We start from the raw sequence: 15,115 nt of genomic DNA, 5'->3' as shown, positions 1-15,115 counted from the left end.
TAAATACTAATAATATGCTTCTAGAAGTTTACCATCTCACTCGGAGTAAAACCCAAAGTCCTTACTGTGCCCTATGAGGGCCTGAAAGACCTACCTATTCTTCTAACCCCATCTACCATCTCCTTCTCCCTCTATCTGCTCCCACCACCCTGCCTCATCGCTTTCCTCAAAAAAAAAAAAAAAAAAAAAGTTAGAGAGGGAGAGAGCCAAACCATAAGAGACTCTTAAAAACTGAGAATAAACTGAGGGTTGATGGGGGGCAGAAAGGAGGGGAGGGGGTAATGGGCATTGAGGAGGGCACCTGCTGGGAGGAGCACTGGGTATTGTATGGAAACCAATTTGACAATAAATTTCACATAAAAAAAAAATAAAAGAAATTCATTGGGAAAAAAAAAAAAAAACAAAGAAAAACACAAGACATTCACCTCAGAGCTTTCACTTCCTGTCCCCTCTGGCTGGACCACTTTTCCTTCCCAGATCTCTGGAAGCCTTTCCTCAAATCTTCACCTTACTAAGGAGGCCCTTCCTAAACATATATAAAACACAGCCCTCCGTCTACCTCTCATTCTCCACTTAATGTGTCCTCTATTTTATTCTTAGTACTTATCATCACCTGACTTCATGTGTATTTATTGTCTGTCTCTCCTACTAAATAGAAGCTCTTCAGGCTATGATCTGTTTTTGTTGGCTGTTTTATCCTTAGTACCTAAGAGAGTGTCTGGCATACATTGAGCGTTCAGTAAACATTTGTTGAATGAATTATCTTTTATTTACATATATTATGTATTATATTATGTGTATATACCTATGCATATATACACAGATGTATATATGCATACGTACTCACATATGTCAATGCAGGATAATTGCTACAGTGTGGTTCTGGGATTCATTAACGGTCTCTTCACAGGGCATCACTGTCACTCTGTAATTGTTAACTTTACGTTTCTACCTGGTTCTGATCCCCTTTTGTTATTCTGTTGCAGTGTTCACTGATTGGTTTCTGGTTTGTATTTTACACAGATTCATGAATTTCACCTTCTTTTGGCAAACCAGGTACAACTAATTAAAGAGAATCAGCATGACCTTCAGTTTCTTACGATGCACTCTTTCAAGTGAAGAGAATATCTGCCCTGCAATACATAGGTGCTGCCTATAATAGTTATTTCTTTTGACCTAGATGGTCCCTTTCCTATTTGCTATTACACAAACCCAGGCAGTGATGAACAACAGTGCTCTCCATACCACAGATTCTGCAGTATAAAATGCCCCCCACAAAATTCCTGCTACACAGTATCTATTGCAGATATATAATGAAGAGGTTTAAATGCACCTTTCAATAGTTGGGTTCCTGCAAGTAAAGGAAGGCTTTCAGATTAATTATTGCTTGGAAGCCTCTCCCCCATTAAACAAAAGCTATTTGTTGTGTGATTGTCTTCTGCTTCTAAAATATCCTCTCCCTTAAACACAGGAATAAAAGCTGATGGCTTGCTAGCTCACTGAGGGCTTGCCATTTAATGCTTCCATGACTAGATAGTGGCCCATGTGGGCCACTGGGTACAGGTAGATCACCATAGAGAGAACTCCACAGGAGCTCAAAAGGTGGACAAAGAGAACCAAGCAGGGGGGGTGGGGGGGGGGGGACAGTGGGCAGGTAGGAGAGTTTCTAAGACAACACCTATCTTCCCAGTTCTCAGTCTTAGCCCTTCTCTTTATCCCAACAGCCACTTCTCCAATTTAGACCCTTAAAATCTCTTACTCAACTATCCCAGTGGTCCTTGAATGTTCTCCCTGACTGCATTTTCTCTTTCCTCTAATTTCTCTTTGATAGAATCACCTGAGACTTTTCCCAGGCTCACAAATGGGATGATATCACTTCAACAATCTTCAATGCTTCCTGTTGCTGGTGGAGTCAACCCCATACTCCTTGCCGAAGCACTAAACAAACCTCTTACTGATCTAATCCCAGGTCACTCTCCCAACTTCATCTCTCAGTACACACCCTCACTCAGCACCAACACTGCAGCTAAAAAGAGCTACACATCAGGTACTTTCCGAGTTTTTTCACCCTGCCTCCTTTTATTTCTTCTACCAAGAACAAATACCTTTGACCTTCCCTTGAGAGCCAGTTTACTCCTCCTGGCCCAGACAACATTGAGCTAATTCATGAGACCTTCCTTGGTCCTTTCAGTAGGAATCAATTGCGCCTTCCCTAGTGTTCCATCAGGTTCTGCAATTTCTTTCTACTGAATATACATCATACTTTTCTTTGTTATTTGGTATATGCCTTAATCTCCCCCCAGTAAATTGCCAGCTCTTTAAAAATGCGTTCATCTCCATATCCCTTATGGGGCTTACACCATGTGCTAGGCATGATTTCAAATGCTGCAGGTGTGTTAGTCATTTTTTAATCCTCCTAATAACCATACAAAGTAGATACTTTTATCCCCATTTCACAAATTAGTAGAACTAGGTACAGGCAAGTTAGGTTATTTGCCTACCCTCCAGGAGCCAGTAAGTGTTGAAGCCAGTCAAACTTACCCTAGAGAGTCCACACTTAAACACTATACTATGCATATATTTAAATTTATTCAAAGAAACCATTTAAATAGTTCCAAAGGCTGATAGAAAATGCTATAAAAGAAGGTGATAGGAATATTAGGGAGAAATTCAGACCAAGAAAGCCCAGAGAAGTTAAGCTGCTTACCTGAGTTCACACAGTGAGGTACCGAGAGAGACAAAATGAAATCTAGGTCTCCAGAGGCTGGCCTGGTGTTCTTTAAACTAGATCATGGCTGCCATGTGGTTCCTATGGAGTGTCTGGGCAACAAAAAAAAGAGATGTGAAATATAATTGAGTCTCATGTAATTGTAAAAAGTAATGAGAAACTCAGACAAAGATGGATCTCAAGATACAACAAACTCTCTAATAAACACATCTCTGCTGATGAATTTTCTTAAGCTCTAAAATGCAAAAACCTAAATCCATGGATCCAAGGAAATGCAAAATGCAAATGGACAGAACCTAGAAAACAATAGCAAACTCTTTTTTTAGGTGCTTACCATATGTTGGGAGCTGTGCTAGCACTTGATCTAATTTCATCCTCACAACAAACCCATCATCATCATTATTATTATTATTATTAGCCTCATTTTACAGAGAAGGGAACAGTCTCTGAGAAACTGAATGACTTTCCAAAGGTCACAGAGAGGCTAAGAAGTAGCACTGGGGTGCATATTCCGAATGACTGTAATTTTTCAGAAAATAGAAGTTTATTCCTTGAAGTCCTAAAACCATTTTGGATTTCAATACTCTCATATGTCGTACACACTTTCTTGCCTTCCAAGGGAGAGAATTGGAATATATTTTAATCTTTCACTTAGTTCCCGAAATCATCATTTTGTGTGTCCCTATGTACCAGCTCCCTTCTAAACGGTTGTAAGGAAGCAATTATCATACAATGCATTTTTCAGGCAGGTATGTCTAATGTCTCACCATTTTAAAGGGTCTTTAAATTTCTTAGTTTTCTTAGTCCCTGTGCCTACTTTTGTAGTTTTCCCATCTTTCCTCTCATCAAAACACAGCAACTATTATTTCTTGCAGTTATATGCCTTCATCACCCCCTCTTCTTTCTGCCTTGGGTTGAGAAACCACCTAAAGTATTGTTAGAATTTAATAAAACTTTAGAGCTTTAGAAATTAACTGAGGTGCTGAGATACTGTACCTCAAGTGAAGTTCCTGAGCAGAAGGGAAGCCATATGTTTTCCCTTTACTGGTCAAACCCTTTTCTTTAACTGTACCCTGATTATTTAAATCTAGACAAATGCTGGGGGCTTGGTGGGAGTTGGATACACACATATAACATTTCTGTGTAACGACAGACTTATCAGGAAGAATAAAAAAGCAACCATTTAAAAATAATAACAATACAAAATTCTAATAGGATCAGATTGTAAAATTTCAAATGTTATTTTTATTCTTTATTAAATATCAGAGAGGTGATATGGTAAGAACCTGGACTTTAGACCTAGAAATAACTAACTATACAATCTCTCTCCACTGCTTTCTGACAATTGACTTGGGCAAGTTACTTAATTTTCTCTGAGCTTCCATTTCTTATTTTCACATCTTAAATTGTGGATACTGGTAAAAACCTATCTTATAAAATATGTAAAGTACCTGATATATAACAGTTAGCTTTAAAATCCCATATAATAGACTTGAGATCATATTTTTTTACTTGAACTTAAAATACACTTTGTCTTAAAGTTATATTCATGGTCTAAAATTTACCATGATCATTAATCACTAATGATTATATAGCACAAAAGTTTCATGTTATCTTAGAAATTTTAAAGCTAGCAGAGTTTTACCTTCAGAGTATCTGTATGGTTTGAATTTACCAATCATCATTTGAGCCAGATGGCTTACATTCAGTAGATTCTTACTAAATATCTGTTGGATGGATAAATGGATGGATGGACGGATGAAGAAAAATACTTGGACACAAAGTTAATACTTAAATAGGACGGATTATGGATGAGTGTGTGTGTGTGTGTGTGTGTGTGTGTGTGTCCATATCTGCTAAGAAAATTATTCTAACTAGATTAGAAGCATCATCTAATACAAGAAGATCAATGTGGCAGTACCTACCTGGACTTGAGCTTGAAGTATGAAAGGTCCTCAGAAACATGTAACTGGAAGAAAGAGGAGAGAAACTAAGTAAAGTAAAAAATGGATGTGAGGGTAGCACAGAATCTGGTCCAGCTACAAAGACTGGCCCAGGGAAAGGAAGCTGGATAGTCTAAGGCCTAGAATCCAAGGGGTATAGAAAACATGGCACTATTCAGGAAACCATTACAACTGCATGGTCTGGTCTTACAAATAGAGTGCACAGGAATGGAAGATCCAAAAAGGAAGAGAGCAGAGAATCTCAGGAAATGGAAGAGGACAGTCCTGGGAGATTTTCCCATTCCCTACAGAGTTGGGGCCTGCAGTCTGATATACCAGGACAGCGCCCAGCTCTCAAAGAAAGAGACTGGAAGGAACAGTCTGGTATTGGGGGCCAGAGGGTCAGAGGAAATAGGCAGAGAAATACATGACTGACAAGGTATGGGCTAAGGCAAAAACTTGAGAGGATGAAGGTGCCAGACCAGGTAAAAGAGAGAGTAGCAAATACTATAACTCTACCCATGTGACGACAGAGCAGTGGCCATCCCAAGTCTAAGTGTTCAGAAGATTCAAGGAAGCAATGGAGCCTAGCACCCATGGCTGGGCTGAGTCCTGGATTCCAGGTCCAGAAATGAGACTCATTTTCACGTCCTCCTAAATAGTGCACATGAGGCTAATATGTCTGCCTTACTCAAGATTAGCTTCAGAATCAGGAAATAGTTGGTGCTGGATATGGTGAATCAACAGCCCTAGTTATAAGAAATAGGGAAGGCAGAAGCAAGAGAAACGATGCTGATGATATGTTTCTGTTAAAAATATATTTTGAAAAGCTGCTTGAGGGCAGGAACCAAGTCTTCTTTATCTGTTCATATCTTATAACACAGGTTTGCATAGGTAGGTAGGATTAACTGTAATTAATCCTTAGCAAAATTTACAATACATCTTTATTCATAGGTACAAATTAAGACCTCCAGTCACTAATCGTAACAAGACCCACTTACATTTTTTTCTCCTGGTGTCTGTAAACAAGTATGTCCTACCATATCCCCCCTTGCTTCTCAAAAATATTTTCCGTTTCTGAACTCATGTCTATGTGGACCCTGACTTCTTTTCAGAGGAAAGTGTTAATTACTTCCACAGGAATTTTCCGTTAATCTTAAACCTCTTACCAAAGGTATTTGGGAGACTCATCTAGACTCATAGACTAGAACTCTGAGCTTCTGCATAATTTTCTCTTCGTAGTAGTGCCAAGTTTAATGAAACAAACATTTGTTTAGCCACTACTATGGGGATTAGATGAAAGGATACAGAAGAATAGTATTTGGGGCAAATATGATTATGACAAGGTCCCTGTCCTCTAGAAGCTTTAAAACTAGTCAGACAAGCAAATAAAAATAATGAAGTATGCTAAAACTGAATGAAACAAATACCATAATGAAGATGCAAAGAACAAGGAAGCAGAAACAATTAATTCCAACGTAAAGGGTATATATTTCTAATTTCTTTTATTTTTATTTTTTTTAACGTTTATTTATTTTTTTTTAATTTTTTTTTTAAGTTTATTTATTTTTGAGACAGAGAGAGACAGAGCATGAATGGGGGAGGGTCAGAGAGAGAGGGAGACACAGAATCGGAAGCAGGCTCCAGGCTCTGAGCCATCAGCCCAGAGCCCGACGCGGGGCTCGAACTCACGGACCGCGAGATCATGACCTGAGCTGAAGTCGGAGGCTCAACCGACTGAGCCACCCAGGCTCCCCTAACGTTTATTTATTTTTGAGACAGAGAGAGACAGAGCATGAACAGGGGAAGGGTCAGAGAGAGAGGAAGACACAGAATCAGAAGCAGGCTCCATGTTCTAAGCTGTCAGCACAGAGCAGACACGGGGCTCGAACTCACGGACCGCGAGATCATGACCTGAGCCAAGGTCGGACGCTTAACCGACTGAGCCACCCAGGTGCCCCTATATTTCTAATTTCAATATCACTTCCCCTGTGCATTTCCTGGACCCTGAAACAAATCGCACTTACTCTCTTCTCCAAAACTCTGTAGTATTTAATTCTAACCTCTGAAGGAATTTTCTTAGACTTTCTACTACCTCAGTTATATGTCTCCCACCCTCAAAGTAGACTAAAAAATGATGGAAGACTTGTGTATCTGATACAGGTTCTTGGACAATAAGGGGCATTAAATCTCCATTTTTTTAAATTGAACAAAAAAGCATGTGCACGCATACACAAAATGAATGCCTATTGTTTGGGGATAATAATTATTCTTAATACTCTGATTCCAAAATATTCCCCCTAAGCATCCATGATTAACATGTTGAATTTGAGATGGTTCATATCCCACTAGTTTCAAAACAATTGCTTCAGTTATTTTTAATAAAGAAAATTACAAAATCATTATTCAATTTTCTGATGTAGCAGCACAAATAATTTATGGAAAATCTAAACAAAACACTACTTCAATATATACAATGTATGATATCCATAAAATGAAATTTTATTTATATGTAAGCATAAAAATATTCAATAAAGTTATGATCAAAAACAAAACCCTACTCTTTGCAGGAGACAGTAACTATATTACTAGATTTTTGGTTATTGGTTTACACCAATATTTAAATTCATTAAAAGAAAAGGCAGTGGCGCCTGGGTGGCGCAGTCGGTTAAGCGTCCGACTTCAGCCAGGTCACGATCTCGCGGTCCGTGAGTTCGAGCCCCGCGTCAGGCTCTGGGCTGATGGCTCAGAGCCTGGAGCCTGTTTCCGATTCTGTGTTTCCCTCTCTCTCTGCCCCTCCCCCGTTCATGCTCTGTCTCTCTCTGTCGCAAAAATAAATAAACGTTGAAAAAAAAAATTAAAAAAAAAAAAAGAAAAGGCAATAGTATAAGTCATGTATACTAATTAAAAATAATTAAAATCTTGAAATCGAGACCAAATCCAGAATGTGGAACACTGAAACCAATAAATGCATAATTTCCAATAAGTATTCCAATAAGAATACAGATGATTTTTGATGTAAGCATTCTATTATAAAAAGACCTTGTCTGACCCTTACCATTGTAAACTTCTTCTCCAGGCCACACTTCCCACTGAGAATCCAAGATCTGGCATTCAGTTCCCACATTCAGAGTTCTTAGATCTCCAGTCTTTGCAAGTTATTTCTCCAAAGAGTTTATTATGGCTATGTAGAGCTAGAGGCCCTAACAAACATGTGTTGGAGGAAGAAAGAAAAAAAGGAAAGAAAGAAGAAAGGAAGTTAGTGGGAAAAGAAGGAATTCTGGCAAGAAGGGAGGAAGTAAAGGAAGGAGGGAGGGAGAATGAATTCCATTTTATCCAATGGGTTTAAAATTTTAAAGCCTGAAAGTTTTCCTATGGCTTATAGCAAATTGAGAAACATTTATTCAAGAGAAATTTAATAAATCTTGATAAGAATCAAGAATCCATGGCATTTGACCTACAACCTGCTCATTCACTCTATATCCAGCTCAGTGCAACAGAAGCTCAACTCTGGGTCCCTACAGCCAAGATGGGACAAGAAGGGAGGAAGAGAGGAAGGAAGGGAGTGTGATGGTTATTTTCATGTGTCAACTTGACTGGGCCACAAGATGACTAGCTATTTGATCAAACATTATTCTGAGTGTCTCTGAGTGTCTCTGTGTGGTGTTTTTGGATGAGATTAACATTTAAATCAGTAGAATCAGCAAAGCAGATTTCCCTCCCTGATATGAGTAGGCTTCATCCAATCAGTTGAAAGCTTGAATAGAACAAAAAGGCTGACCTGTCCCCCAGTAAGGAAAGATAAAGCAGTGTATATAGCATAGTGAATTTCAGAGTTGGTAGTAATGCCCCTTCTCTCATTTCTGAGTCCAGTAATTTGAGTCTTCTCTCTTTTTCTTGACCACTCTGGTTAAAAATTTGTCAATTTTGTTGATCTTTTTGAAAAATCAGGTTTTGGTTTTTGGTTTTCACTACTTTTTTTTTTCTATTCTCCGTTTCTTTTATTTCTGTTCTATATTTACATATATTTATATTTATTATTTCCTTCCTTCTACTTGCTTCAGATTTAGTTTGCTTTTCTTTTTTTCAGTGTCCTAAGGTAGATGGTTAGATTATTGATTTTAGATCTTTCTTTTTTAAATATAGACATTTATTATAATTTCTTTCCAAATACTGTTGTAGTATGTATTTTTCCCCAAGTATTGCTTTTTAATTGTATCCTATAAATTTGATATCTTCCTTTTTTGCTTTGTTTTTATCACTTCAAAGTATTCTCTAATTTTGCTTGTAATTTCTTATTTGACCTATTGGTAATTTAGAAGTGTCTTATTTTTTCCCACATATTTGTGAATTTCTCAAATTTGTTGTTGTTGTTGAGCTATAGCTTCATTCAATTGTGGTTTGAAAACATTCCTTGTATACTTTCAACCTTTTAATTGTTATTGAGTTTTTTTTTTTTTAATGACCTGGCATATGATCTATACCTGTAAATGATCCATGAGTGCTTAAAAAGAATGTGTATTGTGCTTTTGTTGGGTAGAATGTTCTATTGTTGCTAGATCTAGTTGACTTATAATGTCATGAATTTTTCTATGTATTTGTTGATCTTCTGCCTGGTTGTTGTATATACTATTGTTAGTACAATATTGAAGTTACAACTAGTATAGTTCAATTGTCTACTTCTCCCTTCAAATAGTCAACTTTGCTTCTGAATTTTGAAACCTCTCTTGTTAGGTGCATATATGTTTGTAAGTGTTACATCTAACTGATGAATAAATCCATTTGTTATTATAAAGTGATTCTCTCTAGTAACATATTTTTGTTTTAAAGTCCATCTTGTCTGGTATTAGTACAAGTCGTTCTAGCTCTCTTACGGTTATTCCTTTCATGATAACACTTCCATTCAAATGAGCTGGAGTGTGTGAGGTAATGGAGTGGGTCATGGCTCAAATGCCACAGATTCTTGCTGTTCTTATCAAGATTAATTAGATTTCCTTGAATAAATATTTTTCCATTTCTTATATACTATTAAGACAATTTACAGAGACTTTATTTAAAAAATAAACTTCACCAGTTACGGTTTTGTTGGGGAGATGATCCATGGAGATTCTCACACCACTATTGTAGAAGTTCTCCTCAAACTTGATTTTAATCTCATCTCCTTCTTCTCACCACCCTCTCCATGCACCTTTCTTTTCAGATTTAACTAGAACTTAAAATATCTGAAGTGGGAAAAAAATATGGAATCTGCTTTTTCGTTATTCCTCCCATTTCTTTTTCTAGATCTGGGAGAGGGATTAAGGGGGCAGATGAAGGTATATTTATCTTTTTAATGCTACTTCTGATCCTCTTTTCTCCCTTTTTCATTTCCTCTTTACCTCTCCTGGTTCACTTTGGATCAAATGTAGATGGATTCACAAATATTTCCGTTCTTTGATTGTTGTTGTTTTCAAGAATGGAATGAGGGAAGTTGGTCAGGTTTTTTTGTTTTGTTTTGTTTTTTCTTTTATTTTTGTTTTATTTTGTTTTGGTTTTTTGTTTTATTTTGTTCTGTTTTTATTTATTTATTTATTTATTTATTACCAGGCTTGAAGGACAACAAAGTGACAGGCGTGACCAATAGATCACCATTTTGATGCCAATTGTGAATAATGAGTTTTGTCTTCCTGGAACACTGAGAAGCCCATGATGAAAATATATTCTATGCCTTAATCTCCCATCTGCAAAATGGAAATAGTTATATCTCACCTGCCTGCCAACAATATTTTCATAAGAAGCAGATGAGTTAGAAAATGTGAAATTTTTAGGGAAAAAAATGTAAAGATATTACACTAACAATCTTCTTTGACTTATCTATATTCTTTACTCAGTGAGACACTGAATTTAAAACAATGAAGAAGTTCACAAGTCCCTTCCACCCTCCACTCACCCCTCCTCTAACTCAAGCCAAAAAAATTATCATTCATTCTTAAATTGAATGAAGATTTTGTTTACTCTTCAGGAGAGTATCACTGTGTTAAAGCAAGAGTAATAATTCATATGCATTTCACTATTAGCATTTCTAAAATCTTCAAAGTTAGAACTCTGAAATTTATTGCAGCTTTAGGCAATGCTGAAGGTGCCCCACAGCAATAATTGATGCTCTGAAAGCACACACAGAGAAAAAAATCATCTGAATTCTTTCAAGTTGTTTCTCTTCAAATTTATGAAATATTGATAGAAAAATATAAATAGGTATTTAATGCTGTTTTAGTAAAGATTCAGTCCAGTGGAGACAGAGCATAATTTTTTTCCAGGCTGCAGGATTAACACTGGAGTTGCCACTGATTCTGCATTAATAGCTAGAAATGTGTTTTATTGGTCTCTGTGCTCCAAGTTTCTCAGGCAGGAAATGAGCCCTGAGCTTCCAAGACATGTCTGTGGAGGACACTGCCTAAAGACCTCAAATTCTATAGACTTGTCTTGCCCACAAAATTATAGGTCAGAGACTCTATCCTGTCCTCTTTCCACTATTTTCCCAATGCCTATCTATATCAGTCAGAAATGGCATTTGGTTGTGAGTCTTAGAAAACCCAATTGTCTGAGCTTATACAGGAAATCTGAGGGTAATTGCTTGCGTGGATTCATTAGGTGGAGGATATTAAGGCCATAGTTGCTAATTCTCTTGGTCTTACTTTATGCTCATGAGATAGCTGCTAGAGCTCCAGACATCACATCTTTATCCCAGGCAAGATAAAGGAAGATAGGGTATAGAATAAAGGCAGATGGTACTATCCATGTTATCAAGAAAGTGAAGGCCTTCTCTGAAATCTCAAGCAACATTTCCTTCTTATGTTTCATTGGCCAGAACAGTGTTACATGGCCACCCATGGTTTCAAGTTTGCCTAAAAATGTGAGTGTTTAGCTTTGCAACTTCTATGGAAGGAGGCAAGGGAAAAGAGTTTGAAATGGGTACTAAGAGAGCTAACACAGCAACTGTCTTATAAGCTCTAAATTAACATTTGGTAGATGAATGAGATCATCAGAACTGATTCCTGCCTCACCAGTAACTGGTAGAGAGTCAAAATTTTGTAACTTCTAGAAATATTTTTGTCAGATCCAAATTAGTGTTTCCAAAATGCAACTATAATTGGGGGACAGTCAGTAATACAGATAATACCCTGACACAAAAATCAGATAAATAGATGAATAGATGTGAGAGGGAATGAGAGGGATGGATGATGATGTGTGTACATATATAAAATGAAAAGCATATATTCTTTATTAAACAAAATAAAACCTTTTTTGTTATCCAGCTCAGGTCCCCTAAACCACTATCCTCTCCCACTCACCCAACCCCCCAAAAACATACACATACACATCAAATATATGGCACATTGAAAGTGTAAAGAAAAGTGTGGGAACGTTAAAGACAGCCAGTGTACCCCAAACCTTGTACGTGTGTGTATATTTGGGGATGGGATACAAAATAGACATGGGGAAGATCATTATGAATTGTATCTGTTTACCTCTCTGTTCTTGAATGTGGGAGATACTCTGCATCCATAGACAGAAGAGAAAGAAACACCATGTCCCAGCAGGAAGTCTATGGGTCCCTTTTTTTCCTTCCCATGGCTTCTCCTATCTACTCTGCCTCCCTTTTCTCCCTGCTTTCACGCATCCATTCCCAATGAAGGTGAGCGAGGCTAGCAGGAAGTCAGGCAGGGGGAGGAGACGAGGACATGAGGCAGAAAGCCTGTGTTTATGAGCACTGGGTCCTGTTCCTTCCATCTCCTTAGCATCTCCCAGATCAACTGATTCCATTTCTGTGAACAGCCTGGGTTCAGGTCTGAGCATTCTCTGGCCCCAGTCTGTGCAGGAGTCACCTGTTAACTGGTCTCTCTGCTCCAATACTTGATCCACACTGTCCCCAGGGATATCTCCCTCCTTAATCTCAAAGAATGTGTACATACATATATAGATGTATGTACACACATACATACACATATGCATGTATGTGTGCATTGATATATACCTGCACACAGACATACGCACACACACACACACACACACACACACACACACACACACATTTATGCATATATGTGCCTATGATATTGCTTTATATATACACATACCTGATTTTTAAAAATCAAACAGAAATCATGGGGCACCTGGGTGGCTCAGTCGGTTGAGCGGCCAACTCTCAGTTTCAGCTCAGGTCATGATCTTGTGTTTCGTGAGTTCTAGCCCCACGTTGGTCTCTCAGCTGACAGCGCGGAGCTTGCTTGGGTATCTCTCTCCCTCTCTCTCTGCCCCTCCCCCACTTGTGCTGTCTCTGTCTCTCTCAAAATAAGTAAATAAATTTTAAGAAATTAAAAAAAAAATCAAACAGAAATCAAAGGCTTAAAATGAAAGCAAGCTTCTCTGCCACCCTCCATACACCTCCCACTTCTAGACCCAATTCCCAATTCCCAACTGCTTCAGACCCTTAGCCATTTCTTTAGGTAGTTGCCTCCATATTGCTAAGTAACCTGGTTCTGATGTTTTTTGTTGATGTATCAATTCACCACCACTAAGGCACAAATCTGATCATGGCTCTCTGTCACCACATATGGCTGTGGAAGCTGAGCACTGTGGGTCATCCATAGACACCCTTCACCCTGGTACTTCCTGGAGACAGGCAACATGGCAGCCTATCTTCTTTCTAGATTGCAAGTCTCCAAGAGCTGCAGGAGGCCTGGGCCAGGCTCGCCTAACTCAGTCTCTCCTGGGCCACAACAAGGCAGCCGCAACCACAATAAGGGTGAGGGCATGTGACCACTAATTTTTTCATGTCAGCTTGACTAGGCCATGGATATCCAGACACCGGATTAAACATTATGTACAGGTGTGTCTGAGAGGGTGTTTCCAGAAGAGATGAGCATTTGAATTGGCGCTGACCTGAGTAAAGCAGATGGCTCTCCCCAGGGTGAATGGGCATCATCCAATCTGTTGAGGGCCTGAATAGAACAAGAAAGCTGAAGAAGGTTCCGTAGTCTCTCTCTCTGCCCAACTATATCAATGAGCTTGTCCACAGATCTTCCTTCAACGCTCTTGGTTCTTAGGCCTTCAGACTCGGAATCTATGACATCAGCTCTCCAGGAAGCAGGCTCCAAACAATACCCCAGCTCTCCTGGGCCTTCAGCTTGCAGACAGCAGACTGTGTGCCTCCAGTACCACATGATCCAATCCTTATAATAAATACAGATACAGATACAGATATAGATATGTAGATGTATAGACATAGCTCTAGACCTTCTATTGGTTCCATTTCCTGACTATACGCTGTGTGTATGTGATGCTTATGATGAATAGCAGCCTTGTTACAGTAGTCAGAAATTAGGCCAGAATTTGGGTGTTAGATCAGGGTGACACACAAATTATATAAAAACCTCTCAGGGCTTCCAATAATTGGTGGTTTCCATTCCTGACAGGAAACAATCATCACCACCACATCATGAAATCTCTCACAAGGGAATTGGCAAAATCTAGAAACTGCTCATCCAACATCCAACTGCTCATCTAGAAACTTCCAAGCTGGAAGCCATCTCATGCACTGTGTTAAAAACTCTACCATTTGTGCGTAGCTCAAAAAGATGTAACTGGTAGAAAATATATGTCGGAGTGTGGGCCAATTTCAGGACAGGGGCCGTGCTTGTCTTTTTGACTGAAGACAGCTCTAAGCTCTAAGCCTGGGCCTGCTGGATCTGGAAGTAGTAAACATTGCTTCTATGAGATGTCATAAGTGTTTGTTTCCTGCTTCTGTCTCTTTAGCAGGGAGCTTGCTCATTCCCCAGGAAGCTGGATCCCACTTCTGGGAGGTCAGACAAAAATCTAGAGCTACACAGAGTTCTCTTTCTTTTTCTCTTTCTCTTTCTCTTTCTCTTTCTCTTTCTCTTTCTCTTTCTCTCCTTCCTTCCTTCCTTCCTTCCTTCCTTCCTTCCTTCCTTCCTTCCTTCCTTCCCTTCTTTCTCCTTTCAAATTTAAGTTTGCTTTGAGAATCCATAACAGTTTTCTGTGAACTAGACCTAATCTGAGGCCTAAAATATGGGAAACTCTGATCCCAGCAAATAAGGAAATCTTTGATCCATCAAAATAAACAAAGTAGTGTTTAGCCTTTACAAAATAATCAAAATATATACGACTTTTGCCAGTAAAATAAATCTCAGTGGGCTAGAATTTTGAAATAGCTATTCAACAATCTCCTCAGATAAAGCTGTTCTTCTTTGTAATATGGAACTCACTACTGTAAGAACTTTGGTCAAAAACAAGTCAGCAAGGTCTCAGAATAGAAAGGTACATAATGTTAGTTATATCATAAAGGTAGCAGTGATAGGGGATACATCTTCAAGCATCAATCTGTATGGCTGGATTTGAAAGAATATATGTGTATATGATCTGTTTAAGTTTACCTCGTTTTTTA

At 38.5% G+C, this 15,115-nt stretch overlaps 1 long non-coding RNA gene across 2 annotated transcripts in view; it reads right to left on the bottom strand.

The window, feature by feature from the left end:
• The window catches only part of LOC147578966 (uncharacterized), a 42,833-nt gene extending 34,802 nt beyond the window's left edge, over nucleotides 1-8,031 (bottom strand). Inside the window, exons 1-3 of one of the 2 annotated variants that reach the window (XR_015253095.1) lie at nucleotides 7,730-8,031; nucleotides 4,654-4,697; nucleotides 2,762-2,820 (exon numbers count right to left, since the gene is read on the bottom strand). This is a non-coding gene — a long non-coding RNA (uncharacterized LOC147578966). Of the gene's footprint in view, nucleotides 1-2,761; nucleotides 2,821-4,653; nucleotides 4,698-7,729 lie in introns of those variants that run through there. The other variant, XR_015253094.1, reaches the window with a different exon arrangement.
• Nucleotides 8,032-15,115: the final 7,084 nt, after the last annotated feature.

This window comes from Puma concolor, chromosome B4 (assembly GCF_028749965.1).
Source record: "Puma concolor isolate L17-30 chromosome B4, mPumCon1.1.hap2, whole genome shotgun sequence".
NCBI classification, from domain to species: domain Eukaryota; kingdom Metazoa; phylum Chordata; class Mammalia; order Carnivora; family Felidae; genus Puma; species Puma concolor.
This window is presented reverse-complemented; position numbering and strand designations above follow the sequence as displayed.